We start from the raw sequence: 15,363 nt of genomic DNA, 5'->3' as shown, positions 1-15,363 counted from the left end.
GGAAGGGTCTGGGGGTACACAAGGAGTGGGGACATGAGGAAGATGCTGGTACATGGGGAGCTTGTGGGGGAGGTGAGTGCTGTTGTTACCGCCAGAAGAGCTGCATTTGTTCCAAATTCCTGTGAAAGTTATTTCCTTGCACTGCCAGCAGCCTCCTCCTGGGCTTGGCACAGCAGCCAGCGCCATGATTAATTCAAGTAGCATTTCCCCTGGAGCTGCAGCAGCTTTTCCACTGCAGCCGAGAGGCCCCAGCCCCTCGCTCTCCTCTCCCCCCATGCTCTGCTCCTCCCCCCAGCCCCCTCGCACAGCTCCCTCCTTCCTCTATGCCGATCCCCAGCCCCCTTGCTGCTGCCCCTTTTCCCTCACCTCTGCTTTAGCTCCAGGCCCCTTTCGACTCCTCTTCCTCCCACAGTCCTTGCTCACACCCTTCCTCCTCCATGTCCACCCACAGCCCCACACCTGTGCACGCTGCCCTCCAAAGTGCCAGTCCCTGTGCCTCCCCTCCCAGAGCCCCAGCCCCCCAGTGTGCCCCCCCACCCTGCCCCAGTACCTCAGTCACTACTCCCTCTTGTTCTCTCCACACACCTTGGTTGATGCCAGCTGCTGTTGCGGGCTCGCCCCCGGGACCCTCACTGTTTTGCCCCCAGGTAGCTGGCACTGGCACTGCTCTCCCTCACCTGCGTGACCTTTATGACACTCCAGCCTCTTCCTGCTCCCCATCACTGCCTCGTTCCCCAAGGTCACCCTGCTCGGCACGTTCCATCTGCTGCTGCACTGAGCCCAGTCCGACCTGCATGTCTTGTCCAGCTATGTCCCATCTCGCTGTGCAGAGCTGCTCCATGAGCACTCCCTGCCTGAGCTCTGCACAGACGAAACCCAGCCCAGCAGCCTGGTTTGGAGCCCTTCAGCGCCGTTCAGGAGGCTGTGGCCAGACCCTGTCTGCCCACACTGCACTGTTGCTGCCCCACTTGAGGTCCCCACCTTGAGCACTCTTCCTCTGCAGAGCCCCAGCTTCCCTGCCCTGCTGCTCAGGCCCCAAACAGCACACTCTGTGGGGCTCCCACTCCAGCGCCCTGCTGCCCCCCCAGAGAGGTTACCTATCTGCCCATGTGTGAGCCTTGCTCCTCGTCTTTCTGTGCTTTACTCTGCCCCTGCACTCAGAGGCACTGGGACTCCCAGAAGGGCAGTGTTCACCTCCAGGCTCCTGCAGCCTGTTGCCCAGCCTCATCCTCCACAGTCAGACCTCCCTGCCAGTGTCTGTGATTTAACTGCTGCCCCTGCTCCCCAAAACTGAGGGCTTGACGCCGTCTCAGAGCAGTGCTGGAGGCCATAGGTTCTCTGTAGCCTGCCATGTATGGCTGTGGCAGCCCTGCGCCTGTCCGTGTCTAGGCTGTGGCTGTGAGGCCGCCAGCCAGAGCCCTTGCCCGTGCCCTGGGGCTGCAGGGAGCCAGCGGTGCAAGCAGGCAGTGCCTGCAGCTGTGCAGATGCAGAAGACTCCCCCCAGATGTGATGCTCCCTGCAGCCTCAGGGTCTGACCCTCGCCTTGGCCACGTGTGCTGGACAATCACTGCAGCCGAACCCTGACCCTGCTTACTCCCCCGAGGCCTGAGCATGCTGGAGGCTGAGATGCAGCCTGGGAGCCAGAGGCAGCTCCTGAAATAGCAGCCATGGCTGCTCCCTGGCTGCTTCTAGCTGGTCAGCAGCTGTGCCAGGGCTGGGGAGGGCAGGATGCCTGGCACACACTCAGGCAGAGTGAGCTGTGCGTGGGATCGTTGACCACACTGGCGCCAGCCTCCCCTCCTCTCCCACCAAGAGCCGTCACTCTGAGGGGCGGGAGCCCAAAGCCAGATGTTTGCCAAAGCCACAGCGTAACATGTGCGTAGCAGAGATCCAGCCAGGGCAGGGCTCCAGATGAGCTCCCTGCCTGCTGACTGCGCTTGCTGGAGGTGGGGAGGACAGCCAGAGAATGGAGGCTCAAGCTGCTGAGGAGCACTCCATCCCTTCCCAGCACTGTGGACTTTGTAGGGGAGTACGTGGGTCAGTGGTAAGGGTGCGAGAGCATGGGATGGCTGTGTTTGAGGGGCTCTGGTACTGCACTCTCGATGGGTCTGTTGGAAGGAGAAGCCTTGACTCCTACAGGCAACCGTAGAATCATAGAACACTTTTGGTTGCAAGGGACCTTAAGGACCATCTAGTTCCAACCCCATGGCAGGCCATGAGCAGGGACACCTTCCACTAGACCAGGCTTCTCAAAGCCCCATCCAACCTGGCCTTGGAACACTTTCAGGGATGGGGCAGCCACAGCTTCTCAGGGCAACCTGTTCCTGTGTCTCACCACCCTCACAGAAAAAAATTCTTCCTAACTTCTAATGTAAATCTGTCCTCTTTCCATTTAAAGCCCTTGTCCTGTATCTACAGGCCCTTGTGAAAAGCCCCTCCCCAGCCTTCTTGTCAGCCCCTTTAGGTACCAGAAGCTGCTCTAAGGTCTCCCCGGAGCCTTCTCTTCTCCAGGCTGAACAATCCCAACCTGTCTTGATAGGAGAAGTGCCCCAGGCCCTCTGATCATCTCCATGGCCCTCCTCTGGACTCACTCCAACAGGTCCATGTCCTTCTTACGTTGGGGGCCCCAGAGCTGGACGCAGCACTGCAGGAGGCATCTCACCAGAGCAGAGTTGAGGGGGAGAATCACCCGCCTCGACCTGCTGGCCACGCTGCTCTTGATGCAGCCCAGGATATGGTTCGGTTTCTGGCCACGTTGAGCTTTTCATGTACCAGCACCCTCAAGTCCTTCACTGCACTGCTCTCAGTCCATTCTCTGCCCAGCCTGTATTTGTGCTTGGGATTGCCCCTACCCAGGTGTAGGACCTTGCACTTGGCCTTGGTGAACTTCATGAGGTTCACAGTGGTCCACCTCTCCAGCCTGTCAAGGTCCCTCTGGATGGCATCCCATCCCTCCAGCATGTCAATCGCACCACTCAGCTTGGTGTTGTCAGCAAACTTGCTGAGGGTGCGCTCGATCCCAGTGTCTGTGTTGCTGACAAAGGTATTGAACAGATGTGATGCAGCTGAGGACCCCAGTGTGGGGCTGTGCTTCTCCATCCATCCGCAGCTCTGAGGAATGTAAGAGCATTGTGTTGCCTTGGCTGCACTCATCCCTCCTGTCTTGCTGGGGAGCTAGGAGGAGGGTGTGACATAACAAGGTCTTAGTGCCCATCTTTGCCCTCCCAATTCTCCATGCAGAGGGAGAGGCATACTTGCCCAGCGCCTGCCCTCCTTCCCTAACAGCAGTCATAGTTCCCTAAGACTGGTGCTCTGGGTTCTTTCTGTCTAACTCTGAGCCATCTTGCTGCTCCTCTTTGTCATCCACTTTTGCTCTGTTTTGGCCACAGCACCCCCATGAAGTGCTTTTCTGCCCAGCTGCAGTAGCTGAAGGGTACACAAACAAAGTCTGCTCACCAAACTCTCAGGGAAGAAGGGGCAGGAAGCAAATGCTGCTGCACAGTGCTGTCAGGGCAGGGGCTGTGTGTGCAGATCAGCTCTCTCAGAAGGACTGGAGATCACAGAACAGTTAAATTTGGAAGGGACCTAGCACAAACCCCGCTGCTCAAGGAGGGCCATCCAGAGTTGGTTGCCCAGGACCATGTCCAGATGGGTTTCCAGTACCTCCAAACATGGAGGCTTTACCACCTACCTGGGCAACCTGTGCCACAGCTTGGTCACCCTCACAGTGAAAAAGTGCTTCCTGATGTTTGGAGAGAACCTTCTGTGTTTCAGTTTATACCCAGTGCCCCTTGAGCCTTCTTTTCTCCAGGCTGAACAGTCCCAGCTCTCAGCCTTTCCTCATAGAAGAGATGCTCCAGTCCTTCATCATCTTCATGGCCCTTCACCGGACTCTCTCCAGTATGTCCTTCTCTCTCCTGCAGTGGGGTAGCAGCACTGGACCCAGCACTCCAGCTGTGGCCTCACCAGTGCTAAGTAGAGGGGAAAGATCATCTCCCTCGACCTGGTGGCATCACTCCTCCGGATGCATCCCGGGATACCGTTCGCTGCCTTGGCAGCAAGGGCACGTTGTTGGCTCATCTTCAACTTGGTGTCCACCAGGGCCCGCAGGTCCTTTTCTGCCAAGCTGCTTTCCAGCTGGGTGGCCTCCAGCACATAGTCTTGCACGGGGTTGTTCCTCCCCAGGGGCAGGACTTTGCACTCCCCCTTGCTGAACTTCATGAAGTTCCTGTCAGTCCATGTCACCAGCCTGTCAAGGTCCCTCTGGATGGCAGCGTGACCCTCTGGTGTATGAGCTGCTCCTTCCCATTTAGTCTCATCAGCTAACGTGCTGAGGGTACACCCTGCCCCATCATCCAGATCATTAATGAAGATATTCAACAGCACTGTACCCAGGATTGACTGCTGGGGTACACTGCTAGCTACTGGCCTCCCAGTAGATTTCGTGCCGCTGATCGTCACTCTCTGGGCTGAGCCAATCAGCCAGTTTTCAGACAACCTCACAGTCTGCTCATCCAGCCCATTCACTGAGAGCTAGTCTATGAGATCTCATGGGAGACAGTGTCAAAGGCCTTATTGAAGTCCTCATAGACAATATCCACTGCTTTACTTCATCTGCCAGGCCAGTCTTTTATCAAGTTTGTCAAGTGTGACTTACCCTTGGTGAAGCTATGCTGACTACTTGATCACAGAATCACAGAATCACAGCATGGTCAGGGTGGGAAGGGACCCCTGGAGCCCACCCAGCCCAACGCCCTGCTGAAGCAGCTCTCCCACAGCAGGTTGCACAGAGCTGTGTCCAGGCAGGTTTGAATGTCTCCAGAGCAGGAGACCCCACAGCCTCTCTGGGCAGCCTGTCCCAGCGCTCTGTCATCCTCAGACTTCTTCCTTACATTCAGATGGAAGTTCCTGTGTTGCAGTTTGTGCCCGTTGTCCCTTGTCTTGTTGCTGAGCACCACTAAAAGAGCCTGGCCCCGTCCTCTTGACACTCACGCCTAAGATATCTGTAGACACTGATAAGATCCCCTCTCAGTCTTCTCTCCAGGCTGAACAGCCCCACCTTTCTCAGCCTTTCCTTCTAAGGGAGATGCTCGAGGCCCCTCATCATCTTTGTAACGATTTTTTTTGTTTTGCATGTGCGCGGAAATCGTTCCTAGGATTAGCTGCTCCATCAGCTTCCCAGGGATCAAGGTGAGGATGACTGGTCTGTAGTTCCCTGGATCTTACTTTTTGACATTATGGAAGATAGGAGTGACATTTACTTTCCTGCAGTCTCCAGGTACTTGTCCTAAACACTGTGCTTGAGCAAAGTTTATTGAGAGTGGTCTTGCAATGACGTTCGCCAGCTCCCATCACAGTCATGGGTGCATCCCATCAGGGCTCATGGACTTATGTGTGTCGAGTTTGCTTAAGAATTCACTGATGTGATCCACTTCAATCAAGGGTACATCTTCTTTGTTCCTTCAGCCCAGCCTCTGGGTCCTGGGATTCCTGGAAAACTGGTCTCACTAGTAAAGACTGAGGGAAAGAAGGCATGAAGTTCCCCAGTCTTTCACATGTCCTGTGTCACCAGGTCCCCTGTCTCCTTCAGCTTTGAGCCTGCATCTTCCCTAGCCTTCCTTTTGTTACCTGTGTAATTACAGAAGCCCTTCTTCTTGACTTAGATATCCCTTGCCAGATTCAAATCCACTTGGGAATTGAATGCAAACAGCTACATTTCCATGTAATTACAATGATCAGTTAGTGATGTCAGCAGAAAATGTCTAAGATGTATTCCCTGAGCCCCTCCGTGGTAGCAGGCTTTTCTATACCTATCAAAGAAAAGTCTTGAAAACACAGCATCAGGTTCATCCCCTGGGTTCCTTAACACAAAATTAGGTCCCAAGGGGCACATGCCATTTCATTTGCATCCATTATTTGAAAGGAATAATAATTAAATAATTTAATATTATTTTATACTTTTATTATCTTATTAGTAATTAAATAAATAAATAAAATCTGTCTCTTTCATCAGGTTTCTCTTCCTGACTTTACTTCAGCAACCTGATCTAGTGGAAGATGTCCCTGCTCATTGCAGAGGCGTTGGATGAGGTGACCTATAAAGGTCCCCTCCTACCCAAACTATTCCATGATTCTGTGATTTTTAATGCAAAACCAACGGTAGTATATCCCAGCCTTCTGCTACCACTACACTGTGCTGTTCCTTTTACATTTACCATCCTACCCCTTGTCCTCCTGCCTCTTTAGGCCTTTCCCAGTTCTCCCTGGCACATAGATGGTGACTGTGCCAAACTGTAGCTATTTTATTTTAAGGTTTTGCATTTCTGTGTGGTTTTCAGTTAGCACATTTCTCCTGCTGGCATGCCTTTTACATACTAGCAGTCACATGACTTTCACGATATTCCTAACTCTGAGTTTACAGTATGTGGCTAATCACATCTCTAATTATTCACTGTTTGTCATGCATATAGACTTGAGAATGTCCCTCAGCCTTTTTATAGTGGTCACAAACAACTTCTGTAGACATGGAGAGGCCGCCTAATGTACAAAACATCCTGCTGGGGTTGTCTGCAAGGGCTCGCTGCCCACTCAGCAGCTGTCACCATTTGAGTGCCTCAGTCCTCTCTCCGCCATCCTGCTCTGGGGCATGGCTGCAGCACTGAGTAACAACTGCCCATACTAAACACCTATTCTCCAAAGTCTGCAGTGAAATGCAGCTTTTTCCCTAAGGCTGCTGATGCTTTCTGGCCCTGCAATCAGTCTCCATCCCCTGATCTCTGGCTGGACCTCCAGGTTGTCTACTTCCTTCTGCAGCACCAGGATGCTGGCCTCTGCTTCAGGCTGTCCCCTCATATTGAAGTGGCCTATCTTTCCTGGCTTCCACCTGCCTCTCCCTTCTCTTGCTTAATTTGTTTGTTTAGTAAGCACAATTCTGATTCCTCTCCATCGGGTTTTCCTTTGCAGCCCAGCTCTTGATTTGTGCTGCTGCAGAGCATGCCACTTGTTCTCCCTGGTATTTCCTTCTTACTTCCCTTGTCCAGTGTAAGGAGGAAACAACAAAAACCGTGCACACAACCCGTTTGCAAATAACTAAAATTGCCAGCCTGTCTTGTTAGGACTCAAGCATGAACTAGGACTGAAACATTAACTAATGAAGGGCACAGGATCATGCTGACCACTGCTGTCTTTTGCCATGCATAAACTTGTTCCAAGCCAAATACAGTGGCTGTCTCATGGCCCTTGGGGAAGGGGTTGGTTCATGCGTCTTTCTCCTTTCCCCAGTGATTATTTTCTCTCTTTGGCTACATATCACCTGGAAGCTCTCAGCCTGTGCCAGCACAAGGTGGCTTTACCCTTGCTATGACCCAGGAGTGTGAAGAGTTGTATGAAAGATGGGCCCTGCACATGCTGGAACTGTGAAAACACCCAAGGCAAAAGTTCTGAAGGTGCTAGAGGTGGGCTTAGGCTTAGTGCAGGGCATCAGTGAAGCCAAGGCAGTCCTGCAGGAGAGAAGCAGCCTGCAGGTGAGGTTAAGGAAACAGAGGATGAACCTATAAGCATGTGTACATTCTGCTATGTGGCACTGGTGAGTAGAGGCTTGGTGGGATGTGATATATTGAGTCACCGCTGTTTGCAGTGTCTGAGAGTGTCACTGCATGTTTATGTGTCTGGGAGATGTAGATTCTGTTGGAAAGATCTGGGAATCTGTACCTGTTGTTTTCCACTGGACCTCAGCATGCTGTAACGCCTGCTGTGGGTTGTGGATGGATTCAGGGGCAGCTGCAGAGCCACATGGTGTAAATGCACGTGGAGGGACGCTAGGGTGCTGTATGCCTTTGGCTTGGTGCAAAGCTTCTGCCCTCTTGTAGGGGACACGTCTGTGGAAAACCCAACTAGTCCTGCAGCCCTCTGCCTGTAAGATTAACAGGGACTGGAGGACTGTGTTGCTGGAGGCCTCCCAAATGTCTTGCATTTGCCCAGCCTCATGGGCACAGGAGGGGTGTGCATGGATTCAGAGGAAGAATTGTGAACTAGCCCGTGTGCATGTGGGAGAAGAGGAGGGGGGGCATCCGTTGCTGGGACTGTCTGGATGTGCTGCAGCAAACTGGGCTGCTGCTGAGCGTGCAGCAGTTGTGACTCCTGAGACAGGGATCCCACAGTGTTCAAGATAAAGGGCTGTATAGCACAGGGCTACACTGAGTGCTGGGTGAGAAGCCAAAGAGCAGCTATAGTACAGCAGAGCAAAGCTCTCTATAGCAAAGTGAGCTACTTTACTGGTGTCCCATAGCCTGTGCTGGGGAAAGGGCGCAGCAGCTAGATCACTGAGCCACACAGTAATTCAGATTGGAGAGATCTTGGGAGGTCTCTGGTGCAACCTCCTGCCCGAAGCAGGGGCAGCTGTGGGGTCAGACCGGGCTGCTCACAGCCTCATCCAGTAACGCCTTGGAAAGCCCCAAGGATGGAGGCTGCACAGCCTCTCTCGGCAACCTGCTGCAGTACCGGACGGTCCTCACAGGGCACAGGCTTCCCACCGTGCCCGCCCAAAGTTCTCATTTCAGACGGTGCCTGTGGTGTCTTGTTCTCCTGCTGTGCACCCCTGTGAAGAGCCTGGCTCCGTGTCCTTGGTAAGCTCACTGTCGGCGCTGGCAGCTCACTGCGAGGTCTGCAGCCTTCTCCCCTGAAGGCTGAGCGAGCCCCGGTTCCTCGGCAGCTCCTCACAGGGCAGGTGCTCCAACTCAGCGGCCGGCCCCGAACTCGCTGCAGTTTGTCAAGGTCTTTCCAGAGCTGGACATGGTGTCTGGATGCGGTTTAGCAAGGGCTGAGGAGAGGGGAGGAGAAGCCCCGGCCCCGGCCTCCCGGCAGTGCCCCCGTTGGCACCGGCCGGGGTTCTGCCGGGCTCTCCTGGCTGCCGGGGTGCCCTGTGGCTCGTGCCCGGCTCACTGCCCACCCAGACCCCCAGGACATTTTCCCTGGAGCTGCTTCCCCGACCCGTGCTGTCGCGGGGGTGCTCTGCTTCCCGGCCCTGGCGTTTGTCCTCGCTGCATTTCACGGGGTTCCCTGCGGCTGCCCTTGGGGTGCAGTCCTGCCCTCGAGCGTGTCAGCTGCTCATCCCCCCCACACCCCCGGCTGGTGTTACTTGTGACCATGAGGAGCGTGTGACCATGAGGAGCGTGCACTCTGGTCCTGCACGGGCCGTTGCTGAGGCTGCTAAGCAGGAGAGGTGCCCGGGCTGGCCCCTGCGGTGCTGGTGCTCCGCTTGTCACCAGCCTCCAGGCAGAGCACAGCTCCCGAGCCACAGCCCTCTGAGCCCGACCCTCCAGCCTGGCTGTGACCCACCCCCTGTCCAGCCCCCCAGACCGTAACACCCTGCCTCGGGTGAGACGATTGTGGGAGAAGGTGCCAAAAGCCTTCTTAAAGTCAGGGCAGTTGTCATCCACAGCTGCCATCCCTTCAGCCACAGATCCCATCATTGCATCGTGGAAAGCAAACAGGACAGTCAAACTGTGCCTGCTGTTCCCCTCCCAGGCTCCTCCATGTGGCCAAAAACATGCTCCAAGAGGACTTGCTCCATGAATCTCCCAGAGACTGAAGCGTAGGTGACAAGAGTGTAGATCCTCAGCTGATCCTTTTGGCCTCTTTTGAAGGCGGGTTGCAATAGTTGCTTTCCTCCAGTTGTCAGGGATCTCCCTCGATCACCACCATGTTTGAAAGAGCGTCCCTGCAAGTCCATTTCTGCCAGCATCCATTGATGCAGCCTCTTGGTTCCCATGAATTCATAGGGATCAAGTTTGCTGAAGAAATCCTGACTCAGTGTTCATCCCTGTCTGGTAGCTCTGTGAACCATTTCAAAAAGCATGGAGGCCTGGGAGACCTTTTTGGTGAAGACTGAGCTAAAGGAGGCACTGAGTGTCTCAGTCTCATCTGTGTCTGCTGTCACTAATCACACACTGCGTTCGGAAATGGGTCCTTATTCAGCCTTTTACTACCAATGCAGTGCTAGAGGCTATTCTTAGCACCCTCAGTTTTCCTTGCAAGGCTCAGCCCCACTTGAACTTTGACTTTCCTGACACCATCGCTACATGCCTGGGCAATATTTATAAATTCCTCCTTTGTAACTTGCCTCTGTGTCCACCTCCCATATGCTGCCTTTTTGCATTGCAGCTAAGGTCCATGATTAGTCAAGGCCATCTGCTGATACGTCTGCTTGTTTTCCTGAATACTGGGGTGGACTGTTCTTGTGCCTGGAGTATGCTGTCCTGAAGGCTTGCCAGCTTTCCCGAGCTCCCTTGGCCTTCAGAGCTGCCTCCCATAGGACCCCTCCCACCTACCAGTTCCCTGTATAATCTGAAGTCTGGCTTGAAGTCCAGAGCCCGTACTCTGCTACTCCTCTTCCTCCCTCTTTTTAGGATCCTGAGCACTACCACTTCATGGTCAGTACAGCCAAGGCTACACATCCTCAGCCAGTTCTCCCTTTCTAGTGAACGGCAGACCCAGCTGTGCATCACCCTTGGTTAGCCTGAGAAATTGATACTGAGAAATTGGTGCTGATACTATGATCCAGAGGCTTCCCTCAGGTTCTTCTGCCTCCTTGGCAGCTTCAGCTCAGGGATTTCCTGGCCCAGCATTGAAGTCCTTGTGTTTAAAGCCTTTAGTGGATTTTTCTCTGTGAACGTGGGCAGTTGCTTTCTGAATATATATAATTCGATATTGCAGTGCCCTGAAGCAAGGAATTCTACATTTTTGCATTTTTGTTGAACCCTGCACTGCTGGAGAGCAACCAGCTCCGTCTGGCCCCAAACCCAAGCACTGCCAGCACACCCTTTGCTCAACACAGTTTATGGCCATGCTGCACTGCCTGCTTGCTGCCCTGCAGGGAGGCAGGCAAACATGCAGGAAGACCCAGCACCTCAAGGCCAGGTGATGCTCTCCAGTCCATGGCCAGGTGCCAGCTCTGCACAGCCTCAGCAGAACTGTGGGGCACCACTGCGTGGCCCGGGGGATATCCTGGACAGGGGGTGTTGGAGGAAGATGGCAATACAGGGAGGCGATGGAGGTGTTGCTGGGGGCGACAAGAGAAAGGCGCCAGTCCTAGTGCCCATGGGGGAGCATCTGTATGGGGCCTGGGACATGGTAGAGCTGTGTGGGTAGGAGGCAGCTAGGGACGGGGTGTGCTGTGGGACATGGGAGAGGTGTAGTAGCCTGTTGCAGGCTTGGCTTGTCTATCTCTAGCACATTGTGCAGTGCTGGGGACCCCGGTGCTGCCCTAGGCTTGTGTGGGCTCTATGCGAGGCTATGTGAAGGCTGGGCTCTCCTGGGAGCATGCTGTAGGCAGAATGAGAGGACAAGGCATGGAGAGAGAGTAATGCTCCATGTGCTGTGCGCAGCTGCAGCAGGTTCCAGAGAAATACCATGCTTGCAGCCAAGCAGATCTTAGCAAGGCTGAAAGGCGGGAGCACTGGCCCTGTGCTGCTCAGAAACCCTGGCCTGATTCTGGACTTGAGCAGGGTGGTCTGCAGGACCCTGAATCTGTCTCCCTCTCTCTTCCAGACCAAGGAGCTGATTACACACCCCATATGCAATAGCAGGCTGCATTCATGCAGCCATTATCTCCTGATCGCAAAGGATTTTCCTTTGGAGGATGGGGTCCTGCAGGATACAGCAGGAAAAGCTGCAGGCCAGAAAACACTCTGACCGTGCAGCTGGTTTATCCAGAAAGCGGATGGGTTGCCTGGTTCACCCACCAATACCAATACTGAGAGGGTTTCTGAGAACAACCACCCCTTAGTGGTTGAATCACCCCTTAGAATCAGACACGGGGGTAGCAGCAGTGATTAGAAGTAGGTCTTCAACAGAGACATAATGAACCATAGAAACGGTTCACCATAGCTTCCTTCTCACTGCTGGGTCTGTGAATGGGAACACGTGGATTTGATATCAGAGTTCCAGGGTCACTACACTCCCTGCCTCACAGGGCATCCTCTGGAGTCCCAATATAGGGAGAGAGTGCCAGGCTGTGGCATCACTGCTGTCTCACGACACAGCACAGAACATTTTCACCCAGTGCGAGGAGTCTCCCTGCACTTGCACTTTGTGAACCCTCCTGTGCTTGGCATCTGGAACTGCAGCTGGACAGCCTGTAGTCTTGGGCAGAAACACAGCATGTACTTCACCTCTGCACATTGTGCCTGGTATATTCGTGGTGATCCTGCGAGCTTGCACAGGTGTCCTGTGCAGATGAGGTAACCCCACAGCTTTGTCCACATCTTGTATTTGCATGCTGACCCTGCAAGATCTTGCAGGGGTCTTGTTCCCATCCACAGCCTTCTCCTTCTCTCTCCACTCACGTAGCTCCTCCTGGGAACAGTCAGTCTTGGCCCTACAGGATGTTCAAAGAAGTAAGAGGTGAGGGTGCTGTAGGGGCTCCATTCAGGCTCAGAGCTCTGACTCCTGCTCCCATATATTCAAGCAGCAGGCCTTGCACAACCCTAAATGGAGTGTTTCCTGGGCTGTCCCATAGACAGCTTGGCCCCATTTCCCTCTTATTTCTCAGGCAAACATCAGGACGCTCATAAGTAAGCTACAGTAAAACCAGCTGTTGATCCAAGATTTGGGATGGGTGCTAAATGCAGAGCCCAGGGCTGCCCTGGATTAGCTTCTAGCAAAGTTCCTAGAAAAATATCCAGACTTGGTTTAAAAATTTCCAGGAATGGCGAATTCACCACAGGCCTTGATGAGCCCTTTTGGTGGTTAATTATCCCCACAGCTAAAAATGTGCACCATGTCCCAGACTGTGTGTGCTCTGCAGTCTGCAGCAGTGGGTCCCAGCTACGCATGCCAGCTAGGCTGAGGTGACAGCTGTACCTAGTGGCTGATCAAACCCTGCGCTGCCTTTCAGAGCCCGTCCCACAGAACGCACACACAGGACATCAGTGGTCTGCAGGCACTGCCTGCCTGCGGGCAGAAGAGCTCGGGCTGGGGGGTACACCAGCCACAGCCCCACTCTCCCCACACAGTGGCAGAGATGCAAAGCAAACTGTCCAGCCACCCCATGCTGAGCTAATGCTGTTAGTTGCTCCTTCAGGTGTTTTCTTGTTCCTGTGGCTTTTCTCTGGGCACTAGCTTAGCATCACCCCTCCAAGTGAGACTAGGACCAGGCACAAGGCTCCCATAGTGGTTCTCCCAGTGCTGGTGTAGCAGTGGGGCACGTCCAGGAAGGATGACCTCCCTTGGACACTGTGTGGGCTCATACAGGCAGGGTTTGTGTTAGACTGTTGGTCCACAGACCGTCCCAGAGCAGGGTGGGGAGGCAGAGGACCAGGCACATGTGAGCAGGGAGCTTTTCTGAGGCTGCCTTGCCCTGGCGCTGCAGCTAGGTTTGGCTCTGATGCCAGACTGCTGGCTCCGTGAGACAGTCTTGCAGGGAGATGGCCCTGGATACTAGGGAGCAGCCAGGGAGATGGTGCTGTACTGCAAAACAGTGAGACCTCATCTGTTTTTCCTGTTATCTGACCCAGCTCCTATGGCAGAAACTGGATTTCCAGATAGCTTCCCCTGTGCGTATCTTAGGATGGCGACCATCAGAGGATGGTTAAGGTGGGGAAGTGAGGCTGTTACGGCAGCATCAGAAGCCTTGGCCCAAGGAGCCCAAGGAAAGTATTTTACTCTGCTGCAGAGCTTGTTGCTGTACAAGCAGTGTGTAAAAGCAGCTGACATGCATTTTAGAGTGCTTTCAGAGTGATAAGCAGTTCATTTTGAAGGAAAAAAGTTATTAATCTGCCCCATAATGCTTATTCCAGTCACTGCAGCAGCTCACCAGTTTCAGGTGCTTTTCCAACCACAGTGGTAGAGAATGCTACCAGCTGAAACCCAGGCGTGACACACAAGTCCAGTGTATCGGTACAGGGCTGTTACCCCAGTAATAACATCCCACATGGAGCCAGAGTACAGGCAGCCTGAATACAGGTTTCAGCAATGTCAGCGAGGTCAGACTTACACTCAGATGAGCAGCTCCACAGCAAAGGGAGCTGGGGCAGGAGGGACGGATGATGTTGAACTCAGGGGGGAGGCAGGTGGGTCCAGTTTCCCAAAGTGGCCGGGCTGCTGTCATGGCACCTGTGGCTCTGAGTGCTCTGCAGCGGGAGCAGGGAGGGGGGATCCTGTTGCATGGCAGTTCTGGCAGCTGCTGCAGGGCTGGGGAGCAAATACTCTGTACAGGGAGCATGGTGCTCCTTGTAGGTGTGCTTTCAGCTTCTCCCCTCAGGCATCCCCTTAGACCACGGGCAGTGGGGCAGGAGAGCTGGTGAGGATGTGCCGCAGGTGCTGCCTCCCCTCCCTGGGGTGCAGAGCAAGAGTGTATGGTCTAGGGCGGGAGAGAGGCCCCCCCTCTGCCTGATTTGGTTTTGCTTCCCTGTCCCAGCTGTTCTTTGTACTCTTGTTGTCCTTGCATCTCTGATGGTTGGGCGAGTGGTTCAGGTTAGGGGCCCTGCCCGAAGGAAAGAGCTGTTTGCAGCCCCCAGCTGGGCCCTTTCCTTGGCGTGCATGCAACGTTCCTGTGCTTCTCGCTCACAGGAGCCGAGGCCCCAGCGCTGCTGCTGGGAGGAGCTGTGGCTGACGAGGACTGAACTCCACTTCACCCGGGCCTGGCCCAGCTGCCTCCCTCCTGGCTCCGTCCTCCAGCTTTGTTCTCTGTGCAGAGCTCCCAGCTGGTGGATGAGCCATGGGCAGTGATGCTGGGGTCAAGGGGAAGGAGCCATTTTCTGCTGACCCGAGCTCTGCAAGAAGCCCAAGGAGGAACTGGAGCCTTGCAAGCAGGCAGCAGTTTTAATACTCCTGCTGCATCTGTAACTGCTAATGCAATTCATGTGCCCTGGCTAGCCCAGGGCTGCTGGGCACAGAGCTCTAGGGGCAGGGTCATGGTGACAAGGGAGCTGGTTTTCTTCCTGGCTTGTCTTAAGTGTCTTTGAAGAAAAGAGGGAGCAGAGAGCCAGCTCTGCAAAGGTGCAGGTTGTCCCTGGCTGGCCAATCAAGCTGGATGCACGGGGGATGCTTGGCTGCTAGATCCTTGGCATCTGTGTAAGGCTTGGCCTTTCTGCACCCCCTTTGCTGAGGGTTCCTTTTGCACCTTTTCCTTTGCTGAGGCAAGTCTGTTGACCTGGGCCATGGATGTTGCCTCAGGGGTGCAAGAAGGGAGGTATCACCTGAAACAAGGCACCTCTGATGATGCAGGGACCCATGGCAGCACTGTAGATAGAAAAGCAGGGTGCAGCTCTTACAAGTCTCAGCTCTGTGCTCCCCCACCTCTGTGACCCTTCACGGGGACCAGGCCAGCATGGGCTGATCCTGGGATGCCCCACAGCTGCCTGC

At 54.4% G+C, this 15,363-nt stretch overlaps 1 protein-coding gene across 1 annotated transcript in view; it reads left to right on the top strand.

Annotated features, from left to right (window-relative positions):
• DCHS1 (dachsous cadherin-related 1) overlaps positions 1–15,363 on the top strand; it is a 55,827-nt gene that overhangs the window by 10,495 nt on the left and 29,969 nt on the right. The gene's annotated exons all lie outside the window — the stretch shown is intronic.

The sequence above is a fragment of the Falco rusticolus genome, chromosome 2 (genome assembly GCF_015220075.1).
Source record: "Falco rusticolus isolate bFalRus1 chromosome 2, bFalRus1.pri, whole genome shotgun sequence".
Lineage (NCBI taxonomy): Eukaryota > Metazoa > Chordata > Aves > Falconiformes > Falconidae > Falco > Falco rusticolus.
Note: the sequence above shows the minus strand (reverse complement) of the source record. Positions and strands in the feature narration are given on the sequence as shown.